The sequence below is a fragment of the Xenopus tropicalis genome, chromosome 8 (assembly GCF_000004195.4).
Source record: "Xenopus tropicalis strain Nigerian chromosome 8, UCB_Xtro_10.0, whole genome shotgun sequence".
Taxonomy (NCBI): domain Eukaryota; kingdom Metazoa; phylum Chordata; class Amphibia; order Anura; family Pipidae; genus Xenopus; species Xenopus tropicalis.
In genome coordinates, this window is record NC_030684.2 from 67,638,705 (window position 1) to 67,663,413 (window position 24,709).

Genomic DNA, 24,709 nt, shown 5'->3' on the forward strand with positions numbered 1-24,709 from the left:
TCTCCAGTCTAATTGGATCTCATTTATAACTTATCAGCTAGGTTTACCAAGGATAACAAAATTGCTACGAGATGCTATTTACACTTTGCAAAAACGCCCGCAGGGATTTGCATCTCGTTAAAAACAATCATCACAATAACCTCTATCCTATTTCACAGGCCTAAATACATCTGACTGTTTCTAAGCAGCATTTAGCGGTGACTTCAAACCACATCCTTCCCGGTTCTCTCTTGCAAGTCACCTCATTTATGCAATATTACAGTGTTTATGCATCCCCACAACAATAATTAGCCATATTAGGATTTATGGACCTACTGTCAGCATATTTTCCACGTGGTTTACTATAAGGCACACCTAAATGATAGTGTTATAAATAATGAATACTGGCAGGAGACTGACTGGCTCAGCACAGCACTCAGATATCAAAACCCATTCTATAGAGAAAGGCAATATTAAATGTATGCATTTGAAATGAAAGTATTTCACGTTGTCGCAGCACATTTATATTATAGTCCACAAGCACTGAGAACAGGTATATGGGTCTTAAATAAACTATTTAACCTGCTACTTGCAGATCCCATAAAGCACTAAGACAATAAAGTGAGGCACTAGGCCCCCCCCACCCAAAAGGCTTAATATGTTTTGTACCGTCAACCAGATTTAATCACAATACGTTTATGGAAGTATTTATTAAAATAGGAGACAAACATCACCAGAAATTAGATCTGAACAGTCACCTGCAAGTAAGGAAACACGAGCAAAGATCTGATTGGTTGCTATAGGCAACATTTTTGGTGATATTTGTCTCCAATGTTAATAAATACACCCCTTAGGGTAATGTAATAAAAGGTGCTTCAGGTCTAGTTACCCATAACATTTACTGGCAGACTGCAGGTTCTGTTTTCTCCATTGCTGCAAATAAATCTCCACTCAACTCCGGCTCTCAGGAAGGAAAGCAGGTGGGGAGTGGGGATTTACATGTAAGTGATTGTGGGGCACTTCAGGGTGGGGAGGCGGGGACCAGGTGACTTTATTGCAGTGCAGGCAATGGCACAACTACTTTGCGCCAGGCTCCCCCGCAAAAAAACCTTTGGAGGGTCCCGGTGCAGTGTAGTTACTCAACTGCCTGCACTGTCACAAGTAGCTTTGCCTCCGTTAGAGCTCTCATCATGATCTGCATGTGAAATGCGCCAGTATGACAGAGCTCAAATGGATATAAAGCCACATGTGAAAGGTTAATTGCTAGTGCCAAGAGAGACAAGTGCAGCTTCCAACAGATACGGGTGTGAGGTTGGTGTACCCAGGTTGTGCATAGGACTATGGTTTTCATAAGCTGTCTCATTTTTTTTTTTGGTTCATAAATCTTTAGGTTGTTAGATCCATATTTGAATTAAAAGTTCTTATTATAGGTAGAATAACATATAAATTTGATGCGTCTGTTTGCAGCCACTAGATGTCAGCAACTGACTAGATTTCTGTATTTCAATTTCCCAGTCCTATCTACGCAGCACAATATTGAGTGGTTCTTTGTGCAAGATAAGCACATTCAGTTTTTATTAGAAATGCAAGATAGATTTTGTCAAGATATAACTGGGACACTGCATAGTGTCTTTCATATTAGTAAGGTTTAGTGCATCATTAATCATTAATAGTACAGCTCTGCCTATAGCCAGGCTACACACAACACGCAAAGGCATTATCCCTCACAAACAGCACTTTAAATGTACACAAAATAGTGGATGGGGAGAGAGGATTGCTCAGACTAAAGGGTGGTATGTGGGATGAAGACTAAGGCTTAGACTGAAGAGTATTATTAGCAGTGTCAATGGTTATTGTTTGTTAATAAAAATAACAGTTGCTTCTGACTTACAAATACATGACACTACCATTTTGTATTAAGGTGGAAAATAATTTTAGAGGTTTGGTAAGGCCCCAATTGACCATTGACAAGCATAGGCTTGATATGAATCCAGTGCTTGTTCTTTTTAGGCGCTTACAGTATTAGTAAGGTGTTCAACTCTTCCCACCACATAGGAAAGCCTTATCTAGGGCTTTTAAACAGAGTGTGTTATACTGTATAATGTATAACCACAATGCAGTCTTCACCCAGCACAAATACTACCTCAGGCATTTAAACAGAAGGCTTTCATTTATTGTGTATGCAGGTAGAACAGCAACGTATAGTGCAAAAGGACTCAGCTATGCAGCAACTAGGATATTAGGACTCAATTATGAAGCTGTTAATTTACAACCACTCCTTGCACTTACACATTTTGTCACGGCCACCAATGCTCCTGTTTGGATGAACAGTTTGCCTACTTACGCAGCAAAACCTAGGCTCTACCAACACCTCCAAGGTGGCTGTAGTTCCAGGGTTCCCACTGCAACCTGCATCAACATACACAGTTTACTTGCACCTACAGAATCAGGCACAGATGTCATATTGATGCACATCACTGGAATTAATAACTTGACAGCAAAGACTTTTATCAGAATTGGATCTGATTGGATCTGTGAATAGGTCCAACAGGATCTGCAGTACTTTATAGAGGTTATACTTTATTCACACCAGTATTCAGTAATGGCATGTCCCTTACATTCCAATCTCCCTGTCAGGGATATCAGTGACATCTTTAAGATCGTATGGTATTGACACAAGAATTACCCTTAGCCTCTACAGTTCTCTTAGCCTGCATAAAAGTAGGGGGTCAGGACAGCTGCCTCACCTTACTTGCAGGAATCCAATTAATAAGAGCGCACCAATGCTGTATAGTCTGGTTTAAGGTATACCTCGCTAATGCTATGCCTGTGTACTACATAAGGGCTACTGGAAGTTATAAGGAAGGTTGTGACTAGCCAGCCTGCATATGGCTCCAGCCAGCCATTTTCAACATTTAAAGCTAGCCGATGCAAAAAGAAAACAAATGATTATAAATTAATGCAGTATCTAAATATTTCTATGAGACTCATGCAAAAGAGAACATAAACTCAAGAAATAAAGCAGCCTATTTAGTGTACTTGCCCTGACCTGGACAATTTTGGTCTGAAGTATCCATACCATGTAGTCCTATATTATATCAAACTTCCACATATTGTAAAGGTAATTTTCTGTATAAGTCAAGCCCTGTATTATTTGTTTGTTAGGACAGCGTTTGTACAGTTACCACTAGATGTCACTGCTTAGCTGGTAGTCCCACACCATTGTCACTATTTTAACAGTTTTGCTGTAAAAACCTGTGCTTCTGTCCTTCCCATCATTGTTTCATTTTACTTTACAGCTGTTTCATGTCTTGCATCATCTAATACCTGCTCTTTACAATATAATTATACTTCAGCTCTGTCCATTTTTTGCATTGGTCCCTGTTATGTCTTTAGTATAAACCACCTCCATTTTTGCACGTCTGGACACAGGTGGGATGCTAAAATCAATAACATTTCAGTTCTATGGATCAGGACTTCCCTGCAATCCAATCCTTCTTCACTATTGGTAGGGCTAAACTCCATGGGAGATTCTGTAGGATGGTGTTGGGTTAAAATATAAAAAACCTGAAAATTACTAAAAAGTTATTTGAAAAAAAAAAAATATATATATATATAACGGGACTGATACAAACTGCATGAAAGGATTGCCATCCAACCCAACACACCTGTTGGAAGGGAATGCTGCATGCTGCGTCTTTATCCAAAAAGATACAATCTAATGGTGTCTGATAGACTTCTTTCTTCTTCAGATGTAGATGCAGGAACATAACATAACACATGACTTTATCTGGTCCAGCTTTATACTACAGCCTATGGAGATCAGATTTTGTAGGATCCTACAAGTCTCACACTGTTGTATGACAAGATCAGATAAAATCTGACCCACAAAAGCTGATCAAATCTCCCATGGAATTTCATCTGTAGTACTGTACATTCTATGTTCAAAATAAATATTTCCATCTTCTTAGACTACCTTGAGTGAACATGGTACCTTGAATGTATGTAATTGTATATTATTATAAAGTAATGGAGAAACTCAACTATCCTTTTTCTTCTGTATCCCTATCCTTGTTAAACACAAAATCAATAGAAATAATTTCTGTTAAAAAAAAAAAAATTCCTTTTTATATAAACAGTAATACTCAGATGTTGACCAAAATTGCCACTGGTAAAAGGTACTGTGAAGAAACTGGAGGTGGAAGACCCACTTCAGAGATAAATTGGGAGGGAAGGGAGAGAATGCAGAGCACAGGGCAGGGAGATAAGATGAACATGCAACATGGAGAAATGCAGAAAAGGCAAAAAATTTAATGTAAAAAGCACAGAAAAACAGACTTGAATTAAGGGACAGACTGCACTGTGCTATTCTAGTGTGAGAACACAAACCATTGCTTACCTGCCTGGGAGAATCATTTTCCTCAGCCCTGGATTATGGCTGCAGTGCCAGTTGGGAACATAAACCTTGCCTACAAACAGGTTATGTTTTGCATTTATTTTTCTTCAGACAATAAAGAATCAAGGCATAGGCTGTTATGTGAACAGAACATTATTTCTAAGCATATTTGCATTTATACCAGTGTGTGGGACTTGCCCCTGCAGCAAGGTAAGCTCTAAATTATCCATGGATAACAAAATACTCTGCAAATATGCAGAAATGTTCTGAATATAAAAAAGTTGCTCTTCAATGCAGTGCTGTCAAGGGGTCAGTAAATAAATACTAAACCCTAATTATAATTGAGGTATAGTGTTCTATTTAAGCCCACTATCACCTGGACAATAATGGTTAGTATACCTTCCTATTCAAGACCAGAAGGTAGCTTATGGCACCCCAAAGCAAGTGATATAGAGGACAAATATAGACATTCCTAGGCTCTTAAGATTTTTCATGAGCCTGAGATAACTCTCATTTTTCTTCTTAAGGGAGGGAGCAATGGTGTGAACTATGAATAGAGTATTATAGATAATGTCAACAAATGTTGTACAGGTATTCGTTATCCAGAAAGCTCCAAATTACAGGAAGGTCATCTACCATTGACCGTTATAATCAAATAATTACAATTTTTAAAAGTGATTTCTTTTTTCTCTGTAGTAATAAAGCAGAAGATTGTACTTGATCCTAAGATATAATTAATGCTTACTGGAGGCAAAACATATCTATTGGGTTTTTTTAATGTTACAATGATTTTACTATGTGAAGATATGTAATTGCAAAAAGATCCCTTATCCAGAAAACCCCAGGTCTCGAGCATTCTGGATGCCACACCTGAATTTGTGGCACTGCATATTTTTGGCAATAAGAACAGCAGCAGAGACCACCTTTCTGGGGTAAGCCTTGACCTGGCATTGAGCCCACTATGTAGCTGTATAGTACTTAGATTTGAAGATGTCACGTAAGTAAAAGGAACACTGTTGCATTTAGGGCTTAGTGAAGTTGGATGGGTTGTCCCTTTGAATGGATACAAAGCTTGATGTATTTTGGGCACACATGGCATGGGAAAGCACATCTTTTAAAGGGGACCTGTCACCCACACATAAAAAGCTATATCATAAAAGTGCTTTTAAAATTAAACATAAAACCCAAATTCCTTTTTTTATTAACACACCCATACCCATTATATGGGTGTTTAAAAATCCCAGCTGTCATATATTGCCTGCCCCGTCGCTATACTTTAGGCATTGCAGCTTAGGCAGAAGACTAGCCTCCCCAAACCTGCTTGGCACCTTAAAATAAAAAAAAAACAAAACCTCACTCCATTTCTGCGCTGCTCTGGAACCTTTAACATCAGGAAATCTTTTTGCATTCCTGCAAGTTCCGATTATGTTATAATCTGCTGTGTTCTGATTGGTTCTTTCTTCTTGTGGCTTTTCCAATCAGAGCACAGCTCTCTTGACAGACAGTAAAATTGAACAATCAGAGCACAGATGTGGGCAGGGCTGGGAAGATATTACAAACTGAAGGCTGATAGAATTGAAGACTGATAAGAAGGATCTGCAGGCTGTAACTTTAACTTAGAACTTTACCAACTCTGAACTCTTGCGGCAAATTTCATCCCACTCCCACAGGTACTATATTGTATATGTTCTAAAGGCCGAATCACAAGCTGAAATTACAAAATTTTTTGTCACCTGGCATCTATAATATCCCTAATACCCTTGCTCCAGTCCTAAATTAACTCTTTCCCCCTGAAAAAGATAATTGTGGTTTTATTTATTTTTTTGCACTTACTTTTTTCTCTTATTTTTGTCATTGTTTTGTTACAGTGGAGCCCTCATGAGACTGCATAGCTGGGAAACAAACTAATGTTGTGTATCAGTGCCAGTACTATAGTGCCAGGGCCAGAATATCTGCCATCAGTACCCACTGCATCTCACTGCAAATAATGTGCAGGTTTTGTAAATATACACTGCATTTCCCTGTATATAATGTGCCTGGGAAGTCATTACCCACGGCTTCTCACTGCATATAATGTACTGGTTTTGTAAATACAGACTGCATCTCACTATATATAATGTGACTGAGATGCCAGTACCCACTGCCTTTGTAAGCTAACTGATCACAAACACAAATGGATAGAGAACCCCTCACAGAAGTGCATGTATGTATGTATAATACTTTCACATTCTAAACATTTTAGGGTAAAAAACACACTCCCCCCAAGCACTTTTGCACAGTATCCCTGGAAATCAGTGGGAACCACAAGAGGTAGTTGGGAAGTCCATTTTATGCCAGCAGCTTTAATTGCAGCCTGAGTCTTCTGCTGCTTCTTAACTTGCATTGTTGAAAGACAGGCTTCCATTTATACAGTATGTTAGGTGTTTGCCTCTCCGATTTGGGCAAAAAGTACGCTCCTATTCATGTTTGGCGGAGAATATTGTGAGGCTCTTATTGACTACACGCTATTTTTAGACCTGCCACCAAATCAACATGAAAGGAGATTTATAGTTCCACCCCAGGGATCATTAAAGGGTGAGTGCCCAAAAGAGAGACAGGCTTGTGAGAGGGGAAGAAGAAGCATTTTAAAAATGTATGATTCCACATACGAACGTGTTCGTTATAACACAGATCATGTTATAACATTTGCAATGCTTTTTGAAATTTTGAAAATGCTCTGAGCAAGGGCGAGAAAAAACCCTTTGTTCTCTCAAGTCAACAAATACTTCATATATAAATCTGTGATCATAGCATACCCTTTCATATAGGCAGTTGAGCTGTGGCGTTGCTCAAATTACCACCAGGCTGAACCCCCTGAGATAGCTGTACTGGCGAGTGACATTTCATAGATGGAAAAAATATGCGCATGGCATTACTTTTTAAGGCTTGAAATGCAGGCATTTGTTTGATTTAATGCCATGTTGTTTAATGAGTCCCTTTTAATGTGACCTAATGCATGAGGAAAGATTACAAACTAGGAGACAACATGTAAGATTTATGACCTGTTTGCTATGGGAGACAGACACAGAAGTTGAGCAAGGGATGTCATTTCCCCTCTAGTTTGTCCATTATCAGATGGCAGCCCGGAGACATTGCTTTTAATTGAAATTTATGATGTTCCCAATGTGACTAATTTTATTGTCAGACAAAAATGTTTTGACAATGAACAAGCAGACTCTCTGTGGCTTTTAAAACGATTAGGAAGAGACTTGTGGTGTGATGCAAGAATTCATTTTACATGCACACTTTATCTGCACGATCTTAATCCAAATATCTCATTTTCAGCATCAGCAGTAGAAAATCAGTATTATCACAGTCTACTTTACAGTGCCCTCCTTATGATGGTTTAGATAACTATTTGCACCAATCACTCTATTTCCATATGTAGTCAAGCAAAAACTGCAAGATCTGAAACATAGTAAGTAGAAAAGTAATCTATGCATCTTAAATACAATTACCAATGTTTCTATTAGACTTGCACCATGGGCTCACAAAGGCTGCATTTTACCTTAGTGCTCAAAAAAACTAATTTCTGCCTGTAGGGAACTCAAGTTGCTTCTTCTGATTCCTGCCCTCTTGTTTTGATGCACACTGGAGTGTGCAAATCCAACCAGAGCTGCTAGCCCACGGGCCCCCACACCCCCTTTTGTGGCCCCTGCCACTGTCTGCTCACCCACTGTCAGCCCCTCCCCCCGCATGCGCACCTTATACTTACTCTCGCTGCAGTCAGGAGAGGAGGGCAGGTGAGGATCGGGTCTGGGTCGGCAGGGCCCACAAGGACCAGAACCCACCATGCTTTTTGCCAGTGTCCTGCTGGCCCAGTTCAACCTTGCATGGCAACAAATATCATTGCTACTAGCCACAATTATACATATATATTTGTTGGCACAAAGGCACACACCAATTTTAACTTAAGTGAATTATGAATGGAATGGAACGTAGTTTCATTTCTAGAATAGCTCAATGCACACCTTAAACAGTTAATCACAACGTGGTATATGCAAGAAAAGAATATATATATATAAATGCATACAACAGCACATCTATATCACAAGCACCATCATATACTTACTATCAGTGTCGCAGTGCAAAACAGCAAATATGATAATGCAGACACATTGTGAAAAAAAGTGAAACCAAACATCAATGCAGGGATCTCAGTTTGGAAGGCACTCAGGTTAGAATTCCCACACCTTGGGGCTTATTTATTTAACGCATCGCAGCGCTATAATAGTCGCAAAACTTTTGCCCTGTCGCTTAAAGTTTCATGCGCTAGTGTTGACGCCAACTGCTGCGCCATACAAACATGCACATATGACGACGCAAAACTTGTCATAAATTGTGTGCATAGATGGCGCAAGCTAATGCTCTAATAAACCCGTACCAACTACATGCTTCCTAACTTAACAACCTAGTCAGTTGGTGTTAAAATGGAAAAATGATATGAAAGACTCCATCACATTAACAAGGGAAACTGCCTTTATAGATAAGAACAAAGTTAAAAAAAAAAAAGGGTAAATGTTATTAAAACATTGTAAGCAAATTAACAATTACTAATATATATATATATATATATTTTTCTAATAATGCTAATCAACATATCATAAATTAATATTAACATGGTTTTATTAATGACATACCTAAATTAGTTTATTGTAGTGCAAATCTGCGAATATACTAGCGCAAATGTTGAAGAACGCGCAGTCAGAAATACGCCACAAATGAACAGGCGTAAAGATTTCAATGCAGCCGTGCCTGCGCAAATCTGCCCCTATATATGCGCAAATAGCACATATATAGGCGCAAAGGGAGCACTCTCGCAAAAATTGGGCACTTAAAACAGGCCCCTAGCCACACACCCAAAAAACATGTAGTTGTTTGCAACATTATTGCCCAGTATTTGCGACATGCGCATAAAAAGAACTGGCGGAAAAATAAATGAACTGACGCAATGTAACGCATATGCAATTGCGTGTGCCCACAAAATGGTGCATAATCATAATTGCGTCGGTTTGTGTGCTGCGATGCATTGATAAACGAACCCCCTTGTGTCTCAACCCTTTCTCCTTGTAGATTGTAAGCTCTTTTGGGCAGGGCCCTCTTCACCTCTTGTATTGGTTATTGATTGCTTCATATGTTACTCTGTATGTCCAATGTATGAAACCCACTTATTGTACGGCGCTGCGGAAAATGTTGGCCCTTTATAAATAAATGTTAATAATAATAATAATAATAATAATAGAAATGTCTCCCTGAGGCTTCCACTGGAGGCAACCTGGACCACTAGACACACGGGAAGATTAGTCGCCATGCCTTGAGAGGAAACTTCTGCGACTTTGGCAAATCGCGGCGCCACGTATGCCATCCCACCAGCGATTTACATTCTAGCCGGTGGGATGGCATTTCAGGGAAATTAGTCGCCCGCAACAAGGGAGATTTGTTGTGCGGCGGCCCTAAAGGGTATCTCTGAGGTTAAATGAAAACCTGCTAGGTCTGTCTCCACAGTAGTGTCAATAAATGATTAATACTGCAACCCATATACCTCCACACAGACACTGTACTGTACTGAGTACTACCTCTGTGTGTTTAATAAACTTGTGTTTATTGCTTAATAGCCTCTGGCCTCCATTATCCTGATTGCAGCAAGAGAAGTGTAGTGCAACAACACCATTCCCTTCCTCTACAAACTAACACAAGGGCCCAGCTGAAAGCCAGGGTCCAATGTAACCAATTCTTTGTGTTTGCCAAGCAATGCTGGAGTTTAAGGGTAAACTAGGAATAAAATTCATTGCTGGAAATATAACATTATTCCTATTCACATCTTCACAACATGCCCATGTGTTATTTAGAAACATCTATCTTTGCTACCATGAGCTGGCACAATGGCTAAGAGGTGACTGATAGTGGCAGGACATACATGGATCCCCACTTTTATCATTTACCCTCAAACTGGAAAACTGCAAATCTTTCTATATCAGACACTTGCCATTGCTCTTTCTATGTCATGGAAATGGCTGTTACACATAACTGCACGGTTTAATAATAGTCCCATATTGAATGGATTATTCAGATATATTGCATCTTTTCTGCAAAAGGTCAATTGTCATACTCTCTGACATGCAACTGTATAATGGGCGTCTCCATGGTAGGCCACCTCATTAAAGAACAAATGACTGATGATAACAGAAATGGATTTGGATCATTGTTTCATGTTTCCCACAACAGACTGTCAGGTACATCCCTAATATGCAAAGCAAAGCATTAATAGGGAATCTCTGCTGTAAGCCAAAAGAGGAGACCCAGCTGTCTCTTGCTGGGAACCAGCAGATCAGTAGCAACAGTAAGTTTTGAAATATGCTTTGCTTTCTTGACATATACAGTATGATTTTACAATTACTATTAAAATAATAAAGGTCTAGTAAAATTTCCAGGGTTTTTACTTGCACATCTGAGACTGTAGCCTTTTTACTTTAGCAGAAACTTTCAGATTTTCCAGACACATTAAACAGAGTTTCCAGGAGTTCATTAAATGCCACAAAAAAAGGCTACCATATAGGGCGGGTTGCCAGAACAATTCACGTGCCTGGCCCAGGCCAGCAAAGCCTCACATTCTAAGGTCAAAAATAACAATCAATATGGAGTTAATGTAGGGAGGGAATATATCCATTGCCAGAATCAATAAGGCCTATACTTTATTGCAGTTTTCCGAAGTATTTAGACTTTTTCACTGCCCATGATAAAGAAAGACAGATAAATGGTGTAGATTTATCCAGCGAGTCAACTAAAAAAAATAGTTAAATATCAAGTGTTGTATTCTTAATCAACAAGGGACAGTAAGACTAATGGGCATATTTTGTAAAATTATGTGCAAATTAGTGACATAAGGATACTTCAACACTTTGGGGCAGATTTATCAAAATGTGAGCTCACCACAGAAAAATTCACCCACTTTCTATTCTTTCCTATGAGATTTTTAGATGTGTATTTATCAAATGGTAAACACAAGTTTGCTCAGGAGCAGTAACCCATAGCAACCAATTGGCAGGTAACATTTACTGATCACCTGTTTAAAAGTAACATCCTATTGGTTGCTATGGGTTACTGCTACTAGGCAAACTTAGTGCCTTTTACTACATATGGGGGTAACTTTCTCCAATTGATAACTACGCTTCTAAAAATCCCATAGGAATACATAAAAATGGATGAATATTTCAGTGGTGAGCTCTGATCTCAAACTTATATAAATAAATCAATCTGCCCCTAAGTGTAAGATATGGCTGTGTGGATATGTTTATATATGTACATACAGAAGGCCAAATCACTGATAAATCATTACTACATGTCTGGCAGCGGGTAAAGCAGGGACATGAATTATGATTTCCCTTGTGCTCCCAGCAGGGTCACCATCAGAAACCCACTAAGCTCTCTGGGGCCCCATAATAGTTGGTTATATAAACAGAGCTCCGCCTTCTGCAAATCCTACAGCCTCATTTAATCGCACATGTCCTGTTTTATAAACACATAACTTATTGTAAGCACTGAACATTCCTCCTCTCTGTATTTATAATTGGACATATACATTAAAGCTACTATAGTGCTTGTTCCAGCCAAACAATCATTGAGACAGCAAACAATATATGACCATTATGAGCGCTGTCACATTTTTTATTTATTATTTTTCCATGCAGTTGTTTTACTTACTTACTTACTTGTTACTTATTGGTGCATTCCTCAACCTAACGTTTTTTCAGGGTGCAACCAATGCTGTCCAACCAATGCTGAGTCAAAGACAGATTGCTAGGGTGACCAATTCACTTGAAAATTCAGGGTCACATCTAAAAAAATCCAGCTAGTAGGGCTGAACTGATTGCAGTTTAATTCAAATGCAATCAGTGCTACCCTGCAACATGTATTTATTAGAGGTGTCCATGAATTTTCAAGTGATCTGGTCACCCTACACAGATTGCACATGCTCTAACTGGTTTCTTCCAACAGGAGTCAGCATTTTTTAATGTTGGCTGGGGAAGCACAGTGATAAACCTTTATGAATAATAAATTGAATAAAAACCTATTTGTGAAAAAGTAATTTTAAACATTCTCTACAGTTCCCCTTTAAGTTATGGTTTCACTAATATGCTTGCTAGCTCATAATTATAAAAAGAGTATAGTTTTCCTTTGAACTTTCCCGAGGAGCATGTCTAGAAGTTTCTTTTTACCGATAGAATAGTGTGAATGAAATGTATTCTGAGGACAAAAGCCAACTGGGAGAAGCACAAAGGAAATTGTACTGAAGGCCAGATTCCCTGTGTCAGTTATATGCAGTTCTCCAGTACTCAGAGGGTTAGGAGAGATTAGGCTTCTACCAAAATAAATCAGTATAAAATGATATGCAGATACGTTTTTTTTGCTTGCAATTTGGCTTCCCAAGCTTGGAGTCCTGCTGAGGCGCATGATAATAGTTCCCTTGTCCCTGTTCACCTCTCTTTGCAATTAATACACCCTTCAGAGATGTGACAAACAGAAATGAAGCAAATACTTTCATGTGCTGGGCAAGTTCTACATTTTGGTTTCTTTGATATTTTAATTCCTCTAGATCTTGATGTCAAAATTGCCACCAACAGCTGCAAACTATGCGGCAAAATGTGTGCATTTGCACATGGAGGCAGCAATTCAGTTCCAGTAGGATTGTAGGGCCCACATTTGCTTAGCAGGGTTGCTCATTAGCAGTAACATATAGCAACCAATAAGATGTTTGCTTTTAAACAGATATGTAGCTGTGGGTTACTGCAACTGGGCAAACTAAGTGCTTTCTGTTACATAACTGCCTCTATCTTACACCTACCATTGATACTTCAGTACCACCTATAAGGGCGAAAACACACAGGGCGATTAGTCAGCACGACTTTTTAAAAAGACCGCCACAGCAACTAATCGCAGTGACTTTTCCGCCATAGGTTGAAATAGAAGTCGCTGCAACTAATTCACAGATTAGTCGCCACGACTTATTGTCCCTTGTGTCTTCACCCAAAATGAGGCACATGGGGCAGTGTACAGCAATGGATCCTATACTTACGCCACTGACCAGAATAAAGGGGCAATTTACTAACTGTGGGATTTATTTCCGATTTGGATTTTTAGTGCTAAAATCTAAAAATTTGCCAGCTAAAACTTGCCAAGGTCTTGTAGAAGTCAATGGCAGATGCCCCTTCTCTTCCCTGGAGGATCCTTCTTTGCTTTAAAACTTTAGAGATCTTTGTATTTTTAATGCTGGTATTCATGTGACAAGTCGAAAAATTTGGAATTTTGAAAGTTTATTTGAATTTTAAAATAAAAAAAATGAAAGAGTAAACCTGCCCCTAAGTATAGTGTTGTCATTGTACACTGGGCAGTTATTCTGTGCCTGCAAAGTTAGACACAACTGAAGCACCCTCATGATGCCTATCAAGATGCAGATGCAACTGGTGCACCATTTACAAATGGGTGCCTCTGAATGAATGCATTGCTTGTGCCAAGCAGCAGATGCAAAACAACTGGAATTCTGGGAAAAATCACTTCATGGCAGGTTTTTTTTGGTGTGCTTTTGCATTTAGCCACAGTTAGTAAATGAGCGTAGAGTTGCAAGTTAACTGTAATGATAGAATTACAGGGTTTCCTATTGTCAGCCCAGTGCATTTGAAGAATACTGGAAGATAGTTCAAGGGAGGCAGAATAGATGGGAGAATAAAAAGCTTGGCAGAAGCATGCTAGTGGCATTTAGATGGCAATTGCTGTTTGAAACCAATGGACCCATTTAAATGGACAGCTGTTTCATTAAAGACCGGATTAATTATTCTGTCATGTTCTCCTTAACTGACTTAACCTCTTCATCTCCTGCCTCACTCATTGTATAGTACGATGCTGGTATTTCAGAGTGCAATGGCTAAGTAAGAACATGTTTAACTCCTGTAGGACAGGATGAAAGACATGATTAGCACCAGAAAAACAAGCAGGATTCCTATAAAGCGTAGTGTGCTTAATGAGTTTCCCCTTTCATATTGCATTCATTAATCCCAATCATTTCAAAATCTAATTCTTCCATATATTTAAATTAACATTATTAAGGCAGATAACAGGTGTTTCTTAGCAGAATAAATAGTTCAAGGACTGAAGATATTCTAATTAAATGTTTAGTGATTTAACCCTCAAAGTGGGGGCACCAAGGCATTAGCAAGGGCTTGTAGGTATCTCCAAAGTGTATCATTTAAGGGTCCTACCCGGTTTCCCTAATTTGGAAAACTGGCAGGGAGTTTTGATACAGACAGCCCTCTTGCAAACTGGACTGTTTGGGTCAAAAACAGGCAGATGGCAACCCTGCTGTATTTAAGTTCAGTGCCACTGTAGGCATTGGACCTAAATGCACCCCCTAGTCAGCGTATGTCAGTGATATTATGCAGAGCATGCACATGACAATACTTTTGCTGACCAAGGGGAGCATTTACAGCCGCATACCAACTGCGTCCCTAGGCACAGGCCCTCAGGTTCCTATATATAAATATGCCCTGGGTTCATTTTAATAAATGGACATTTGCCCAGGACCCACAAGCACACCTATGATCTGGGATAACTTTTGGCAAAAGCATCCTGCAGACCCCTCATTTTAATTAACTGGAAGAGCTCTACAGTATGTTTTTTTTTGCCTTTTTTCTTGTGGCATCACCATTTTGTAATTTTTCTGCTCCAAGGTCTAGGGCAGCACACCTGGGAGTCATGTCTACTTTAGTAAGCACAGACCACTTCCTCACTGCCTGCCTTACTATATTAAGCTTCATGTGCTTGAGGGTTACTCTATCACAAAATTCTTGGGGCAGGGGGGATTACCAGTGAAATTTTGCTTGTACCATAAAGCAGCCCTGTACTTTGGATGTGTATGAAATGTGCACCAGTATTACACTGTTATTACGAGATGAAGAGGGTGCATTGGTGTTGCAGCTTTGAACACAGTGTCAACACAGAATTAACACTGAAACAAAGCAACAGCCACAAGTCCAGTGTTTCCTTTCCCCCCTCACAGCTGCTCATCTCCACAGAGAGAGGAACAAATTGCAGTTGTTACTTGCAAAGACAGAATATTAGCGCTGCATTAATTTCAGCTCTAGCAAAATGACTCTGTCCGACTTAAACTGCTCGGAGCCTAATGTGAATCTATAGAGAATACACACGAAGAAACAGATCCAGAGAACCCTCATCTAGCACCATTCTCTACTGAGTTTAGCTATCTCATAATTAATACACTCCTGCCTAATAACCTCATTTGTTAATATGCCCAGAGGAAATCTGCTGTTTTAGAATGATCTTGATCACTTTACTGGGTTCTGCAAGGTCAGTCAGCTGTATTCCAGCAAGAAAGATGCACAGACAAAGGGATAATGTGTACTATGCTATAGTGTTTTATGGTCATATCCAACACAAGTATAGTCAAGAGTAGTGATGTGTGCAATGCATACTTCACTGTGATACGCAAAAAAAGAAAAGACAGGCACAGCAGTGCAAAATTTAAGGAGCAAATTTATCAATATGTGAGTTTTACATAAAAACTCACCCACACTCCATTCCTATGGGATTTTTAGATGTGTATTTATCAATGGGTGAAAGTTAGAACTCACCATTTGATAAATAAGCTTCTAAAAATCCCATAGAAATGAACAGAACATGGGTGAGTTTTTATGTACTAAGCTCTAAACTCACTTTTTGATAAATCTGCCCCTAAGTGTTTAGGGGCAAGGGGCCCGATTCACTAAAGTCCGAAATAAGGAGTGCTATTTATAGCATGCGTTAAAAATCTTATCACTTCTTATTTTTCGCTCGATTCACTAAAAGGACACTTGTCATAATTAAGAAGCGATGTTCTTGGCGTTATTTATCTTGCGACGACATATTTTCAAGCAATATATTACGCAGCGCACAACATATTACGCAGCGCGCGATATTTTACGCAGAGCGCAAAATTTTCTTGTCTTCAGAAAGTAATGGTTACGTGGGTAATATATTGCGCTCTGCATAAAATATCGCACGCTGCGTAATATGTTGTGCGCTGCGTAATATATTGCTTGAAAATATGTCGTCGCAAGGTAAATAACGCCAAGAACATCGCTTCTTAATTATGACAAGTGTCCTTTTAGTGAATCGAGCGAAAAATAAGAAGTGATAAGATTTTTAACGCATGCTATAAATAGCACTCCTTATTTCGGACTTTAGTGAATCGGGCCCATGATGTGCAAAACAACCATACAAATAAAATATGCACTGTGCAAACTTTATAAATAATGCCCGGTGTGTGTATAAATACATTTATGAATGAGCCAAAGGGAGGAGATGGGTGTAATAGAGGAAACGGATTAGTCAAATGAATACCCCATTTACGCAAGGTACTGCAGATTCTCAGGTTATTCTGGAAAGTGGAAGAAATTGGGACATAGGTTGGTGTAACTTGGCATGTTTAGGCAGGTTAGGGTGTTGTATAAATATGCCACCAAGCACGAGTTTGAATTGGCCAGTGGTCTATACTAAAATTTCATCCCCTTTCTTGTATCATCATTCAGGCACATTTCAATCCTATGTTTTATATAGTTTTATAATGAAAGCCCTACAGTTACACAGTGAAGAATGAATTAATGGTTTATTTATAAATAAGAAGAACACTCATAACTTATTCAACTGAAGGCCACTTTACTTATAAATAAGAACATTTTTCTATGTAACTTTTTTCTCTTTCTGATTTTTTTGGAGTGTTGCAACTGCCAAGATACTCGCTGCTGTTACTCCACACATCAGCATGTATGAAAGAAATATATAATGGGGCATGACACCAGGGTACAGCCTATATAAGGAGCAGGGCAGAGTTCTGGTAAATTTATACAGCCAGTTGGTTTATCTTAAAAGAATTTAAAGAATTTTTATCCATCTAAAGTGCCTCATTCCTATGTTATTTATAACCTTATGCTTCTTTTTAGGATAGCCTCCTGTCCCCGGCACATTTAAATGATACAGTAATAGAACAGATGGCAGACATATGGACTTTTAAAATTCACACACTGCACATATGCAGATAAGTTTATTTGTTGACTTGCAATAAATGCAAAGATATATGCAAAGGGCTTTAAAATTTGCCTACTTTTGTCTGTAAGTTACCCTCCCATATAGATTGTAAGCTCTACGGGGCAGGGACCTCCATCCTCTTGTGTCTTTGACTCTTGACTTACTGCAACTGTATCTTGTATTATTTATTTGTATTTATTGTTATACTGGGTATTTATCTATTATCTTACTAACCCCCTGTTTGTATTAATGTATTCTACTGTACAGCGCTGCGTACATAAGTAGCACTTTATAAATAAAAATATACATACATACATACATTATTTACATTTTCAGCCTTTATTTATAATTGAAAGCTCACTTATCACCCCTAGCTAACAAATGCCTACAACTAACATTATAGGACACCCCCACTGTACAAAAAGGGCTCATCCAATCGAAACAGGGACAAAGGGGAATGTACTTAGGTAGACATGATTGTGGCCATATCAGTCCTATTTTTTAAATGATGATCTTTAAAGAGATTCTATCACACTTTTTATTGTGTTATTTTTTTACTACCAAATAACTCTGTGTTCATTGTAAATAATGTATTCTACCAGTTAAAATTGTATTCTTGAACTTATATATGTATTTTTGTTTAATATTGGCGTGTAGGCAGCCATCTCATATAAGCTTTCACAATGCAACTGCTTTAATATAAGGTATTGTTCCACCAACTTAATTCCCAAGTTGGATGGGACTTCTCTCCTATTTCTTCTGCTTGAATGCTATTCTCATATCTACTAGAAGGTGGGGGCATTTTTAGCAAAGCAAACATTTTCTGATCTCAGTTTGATCTATATGTTGGAACCTTCTCCAGGCCTCACATAACAAAATTTCTCACTTCTTCTAGCTGTATATAATGCATACCTCCCAACTGTCCCGCTTTCTGTGGGACTGCCCCGGTTTTAATAGCGCATCCCGCTGTCCCGGATAGTTCAATGAATGTCCTGCATTTCCGTAATAGATTACCGGGTGCTCCTGCTCCTTGTGTGGTTCCTGCTCCTTATACGGCTCCTTGTGCGGCGGCGACAGGCCCTTTTATAAGGTTGCGCCCCGTGCGTATTGACATCACGCGTACGCATGGGACGCAACCTTATAAAAGACGACGACAACTTCAGGGGGCACTGTCTATGGGGCAATTGGGGGCACTGTATATGGGGGGTACTGTCTATGGGGCAATTGGGGCACTGTCTATGGGGTCAATTGGGGGCACTTTCTATGGGGGGGTACTGTCTATGGGGGCACTTTCTATGGGGGGTACTGTCTATGGAGGCAGTTGGAGGCACTGTGTATGGGGGGTACTGTGTATGGGGGCACTGTGTATGGTACTGTCTATGGGGTACTGTCTATGGGGGCACTGTGTATGGGGGGTACTGTCTATGGGGGCACTGTGTATGGGGGTTACTGTCTATTGGGCCATTGGGGGCACTTTGTAAGGGGGCAAAACTGGTACATAGTTATAACTGGAAGTTACTGTACCGTTATTTACAAGTGCAAACTGTGTATATATACGTATATATAAATTTAAAATATGCAAGAGCCATGAATATCCTATAAATTATATACCTAAAACTGTGCTTAGTCATGTCATCAGCTATAAACAGTGCTATTAGCATCACATTTCAAAATTAAACCTGAAAAAAATCTGTTGAAAAACAGATTTAAATACAGAATTCTGCTGGAGCAGTGTTACTACTACTACTGATGTGTTTTGTAAAAAAACATGCTTGACCGTTACAGAATCCCTATCCCTTTAAACTCTAGCCCTACGGATGCTTCTGTATGGCAAATGTCTGATTGACAAAAAGCAGACTGTATAGCTCGTAACAGTAATGTTTCCCTCACCATTTACTATTCTGTTTGTAAGGATGAAAGTGGCACAAATTTTGCCTTTGTTTTGTGCTTTTGTCAAACTCACTAGATGCATTTTCTAAATATCAATTTTCAGCCTCCAGTGAATTGCTGTACACCAGCTGCATTACATTTTTCCATAAATTTCTTTCATTTATTATGATAAAGAGAGAACTGCTATGATGGGTGTCCCAGTTGATTTACTGCAATGTTTATTTCACTGCAATGTAGTTTGCCACACTGGTACCTTTATGTTGCACACAAACTGGATTTAAGAGAACAAGCTCCATATCTAAGGGCCCAGAGAGGTGGAACAATTGCACTTTTTTATTTTCAACTCTACTCACCCTGTTCTTGGAAGCTTTATGCCTCATTGCTTCATAATACAATGCACAAAATTTCCACTTTCCCCGCACTCCATTTATTCACAGAAATATGTAAAAATAACGAAAAAAAAAGAATAAATAAATTTAAAAATAAATAAATAAATATATATATATATATATTAATAGGTTTAATCAAAGTCATGAGAAAATTCATGAGTCCTGCAAGCAGCCCCATAGCTTTATTAACCTTATAAGACAGAAATAATTTTGTAGCTGACACGTAAAATAATGAGAGGCTTTTGTAAAACATGCTATATTTGCCAAAATGAACAATTTAATTTCACTTGCAAAATGCTGAACACTAAAGATTTGTCTATTTTGGAACAATAAACCAAATCCTGCATATGATTCATCCCAATTACAAAGTAATCATTTGGTTAACTCACCTAAAAAAACATGAGTTGAGTTAATGAGTTGAGTTGCCTTGCATCAAAGGTAAGTACCTCTTGGCCCAGCACCAGTCAGAGTCGGACTGGCCCACCTGGATACCAGAAAAACTCCCGGTGGGCCCAGGTGTTAGTGGACCCTCCTGCTCAGCCAACCATTTGCCTTGTATGCCTATACCATGGCCATTACTTAATTCTATATGAGAACAAACAGAAGAAATGGAGGAAAGGATAGATAATAGTATGTAAAAAGAAGTCATTAGGACTAAAAAAAGTAAGTGATCAGAGAAGGGGAGAGTGGGTCTAAGGTTTTCTGGTGGGCCCTTGGCACCCCAGTCCGAAACTGGCACCAGTGCTCTGCAAAAACCTCCCTGTGGAACCCCCCCCCCTGCAGACCATTCCTGCAAACCCATTGCTGAACACAAAACAAGCCAGGGCGGGCAGGAGCAGAGAAAACATACAATAATTTTACTTTGGAACTGCGCCCCCCTGGAGCTGTGCCCTAGGGAACTGCCTACTGTGCTTACCCCTAGATCTGGCCCTGCCAGTGATACATTACAAAGTATAGCAGTACATCTCCTCTATGCTGAATGACAGTCACTTAGTTTGCTATTCTATATTAGTAGTCTTTTCCTACTCAAAAAGACAGGCAATTTTTCACCCTGTTTTAGCAAAGAAGATGACATTTTTATGAATCAGCTCGATAGGCTCATATCTAAACTGTATCTCTGCATTAAAAAGGTTGAAACTCCATTTAAGTGTATGCATATAATTATTAGCATTATCACATATCAGTAACATAGGTTGGCTCGCAATAAACACATTACTTGTTGGAGAAATTAATGAAGACTTTTTCTTTATATAATAAAAAAATTGAATATTATTGGCAATTATAAATATTCACAAATAAAGATACTTTCCTGTTCTCCTCTTCTTGCAGTGTTTAAAAAGTTAATAGTCATAGAATGCATCATAGTCTGACAGGGTGCAACAAGAGCTTTCTCTATATTTCATAATCACACACTCAGCACTCCCTTTGCCAAGAGACATTACAATGCTTTTTTGCAACATACAGTGCCCTACTTTTTGTGACTGTGAGTTGCTATAAATATGAAGCATTGCTGTCAAACATGTCAACTTTTACAGATTCTTCAGGATTCCTAGATTCTACAGGAACCTATTCCCCTCGATTCACACCTGAATAGGTGCACCAAAACTTTTCCCAGTATAGCTTAGACACAGGTAGAACTTGGCATGTGATCTGGGGCATTGAAAGACAAGAGTTCTGATAGGGGCGGAACATGGCCAACACACACTCTGAAATACAAAGACACCAGGTTGCCATTGTACTGCAGAAGAAATATCAGTAGTGCTAATTTCTTTGCCATTTGTATACATACCACCAAAAAAATGGCAGGCAACCATCAAAAACATCAATTTTACAGTCTCTAGAGAAATTCAGATAAAAGGTTTCAATAGAATTCTGAATATCACTATCCAATATTAAAGAGGTTCTGGGATCTTCACCCTGTAATTCTCCAGCAACTACCAGGAAGGCACATTTATTTGCACTAAATGGAAGAAGGAGCAAAAAGAAAAAAAAATGCGTATATATACACATACAAACATGGGTAGCCATATTTCTTACTGTGTTGACAGCAATGATACAGTACTGCCTGCCTCTGAGAACTTGATGGTACAGTTATTTGTGGTTTATGAAGACTGCCTTTGCTGAAGCAAACAGTAGGAGATTTTTTCATGAGGCTAGAAATGAAATGGCACCCTGCAATAGAAGTATTGATACATTACAGTCCATAGAAAGGAAATCACTTCAGCAGATGACATTTAGTGTGATAAATGGTGTTAGCTGATAGATGTTATTGTTGGTCCCATCTATGCTATGCTCCCCAGCCAGCGGGTGACACATGTCAGAGTGGTCTAGTAGGTGGTATATCTGTAATACACTTCTATAGCCCTGGAGCACAAACAAACAGCGAATGCAGTTTGTTTTTAAGACTGAAGATACATGGAGCTACTAGTAGCACTGTATGTGGCTACTTAAATAGACAATGCTGATCATGTACTGATAATTGTCTCTACATGTGTTTTAGCATAGGCAATTCTCATTATTTTCTATCGCAAGGTATTTTCTTGAATTTAGTAGCCATGATAAAGTAGCTGCTACTAGTAGCTCAGTGTGTCTTCACCCTAAATGTACCACACGGCAGCGCCATCTTACACAACCATAGAGTTCTACAGCCATTACAGTTTTGTATTTAAACCAAAAGGAGAGAAGCATACAAACTGTGGTGGCACTGACAAATCAGAAGAATGTATTAGATTTTTTTTGTGCCAAATGTGCCATAAAACTGGTGTGAGGCAACCACTGCTTTATATACATACACCTGTGGTTTTTCTTGGAACTAGATTTTTTCATACAACTTTCCATTGATCTTTTCCCTTTCTATTCCTACTAGCATTAATCACAAGAGCATGATGCTGAATTAGCCCACCGAAGAGCTATATATTAGCACACAGCACAATCCGTCCCACAGAAGTGTAAGTGTATGTTAATCAGCAGACTAATAATTTATCTCAAAAATCCACTGGTTCCTATGCTAGCACTTCATCAATATGGTTTTAATAATAAATGAACATGGACACTTTAATTCTACTCAAAAAGAAAAACAACCTGCTTATTGTTTGGTATCACAACTGCTGTGTTCGGACCATGTGTAAAGGCTGAGATCACTCAAGCAATAGCTTTTTCACCCTTACATTCAGCCATACTCTATGTATAGACATACAGTGATCTCTGCCTTATGAAGACCTGCTGAGTGCTGTACCTTGAACATACAGTATGTATTTAAGAGAATCTTCTCCTAATGAATTGACGGTTCACAGCTAAACTATCCTATAAATGCACTTTTCTCCAACACAGCATTGGTGATTTAATACATGGCAGGGTTCCTGTCTTCATCATCTTATGAGGGTGCTTTTTAATTGGAATATATAGAAGTTACTTAATTCTAAGAAGAATATTAAACGTCTTCAGGTCACATTTATTGTATTTAATTCAGTGGGATAACATAATCAAAGAGTTGGTCTCAAATGAGCACTGAACAGTGCATCTCACTCACTCACTGAAACGTACAAATCTCCAGTACATAATGAAATGGGGATTCCAATTTAATTGAAATGGATATGCAGCACATTAACTAAAGTACGTTAATCAGAATAGGACAATAAAACAGATATATAACACTATCACTTTCAATTAATTTAGACACATGAAAATATTTAGTCACCATAAGAGAATCAGAAGGACTCTCTTTAAGACAAGGAATGATCAAAACACCAAGGTTTGTCAAATGGCTGTAAATATCAGATATTTGCTGACCAGGCATGTGACCCACTGACCAAACAACCAGATGTGTGGCCAGTATGGCAGAAAGGAAGACAAATGGTCCAAAATTGTCACCAAGGCAGTCTTTCAGCAATCAACCTAATGATGTCAGTTTAGTCAAAAATGTTCATGTTATAGTATCAAGATCCTTTTATTTATAGTCATAAAACAATCTGCATGCTCCATAATGTGTTGCACATGCTCCTGTCCCCAAACACCGTCATGCCAGAGAAACATTAGATATAATAGGCCAGATTCAATTCAGTGAGAAAAAGTCATGGCTTATTACGTGAAAACTAATGGACAAGAGTCGAATAGAGTAGAGAAACCTTTTCTCCTAATTCAGTTGTGGTTGTTTCCTATAGTCATCAATATAGTTTTCATGTGATAAACCATAAGATAAGTTTCTGAATTGAACTGAATCTTGTCATGAGATAAACCTTCTTTTTCTCACTGAATTGAATTTGGCCCATTAAATCTCAGCATTAAGAATGGTGTTCCTGGAGCAAAGTAGTGCAAAAACAGCAAACTGATGCACATGCCCTTTGGTTGTGTACAGGTTCCACATTCCAAAAATGGATTGTTATTACGCGCTAATTACCCTTTTGATGGCAGTATCATCCACAAACTAGCATGAACAGAAAACTCACAGAAAAATCTTTCTTATATCAAAGTTACTCTGTAATTACATGAACAGGATTGCCTAGTAACATGGACAGTATTTGCCCACACCCAGTAACCTACAGCCTCAACTGGCAATCCTGGGTCATTTACCATGTTATTTTGTTCCAGTAAATTTTGTTTATGTTTCTAAATAACTTCCTGAGCATTTTCATCTGGCTGTAGTATTTTTATCCAGAGCATCTTTAGACACTGGATAAAAACTTCCCCACATCCCTTTGACCAGTGCATGTGCAAGTAAGTGGTACGCCCCTTCACCTCTGCCACCAGATTAAGCCACAAGTATCCATAGATAGATGGGGGGGGATTTAGTTTTTAACATTTTTTTGTTTATAGGCACCCATATGCCACCCCCTAAAGCAGTCAAAAGCATGGGCCCACCATTTTCTATATATAAATAGGGCCTGACTGTAGTTAAATAATAGCTGGACAGCCACAGGGCCACAATAACTAGCATACCATGCCT

The 24,709-nt window shown here is 38.8% G+C and overlaps 1 protein-coding gene across 1 annotated transcript in view; it reads right to left on the bottom strand.

The window, feature by feature from the left end:
• hs6st2 (heparan sulfate 6-O-sulfotransferase 2) overlaps window positions 1-24,709 on the bottom strand; it is a 181,180-nt gene that overhangs the window by 1,561 nt on the left and 154,910 nt on the right. The gene's annotated exons all lie outside the window — the stretch shown is intronic.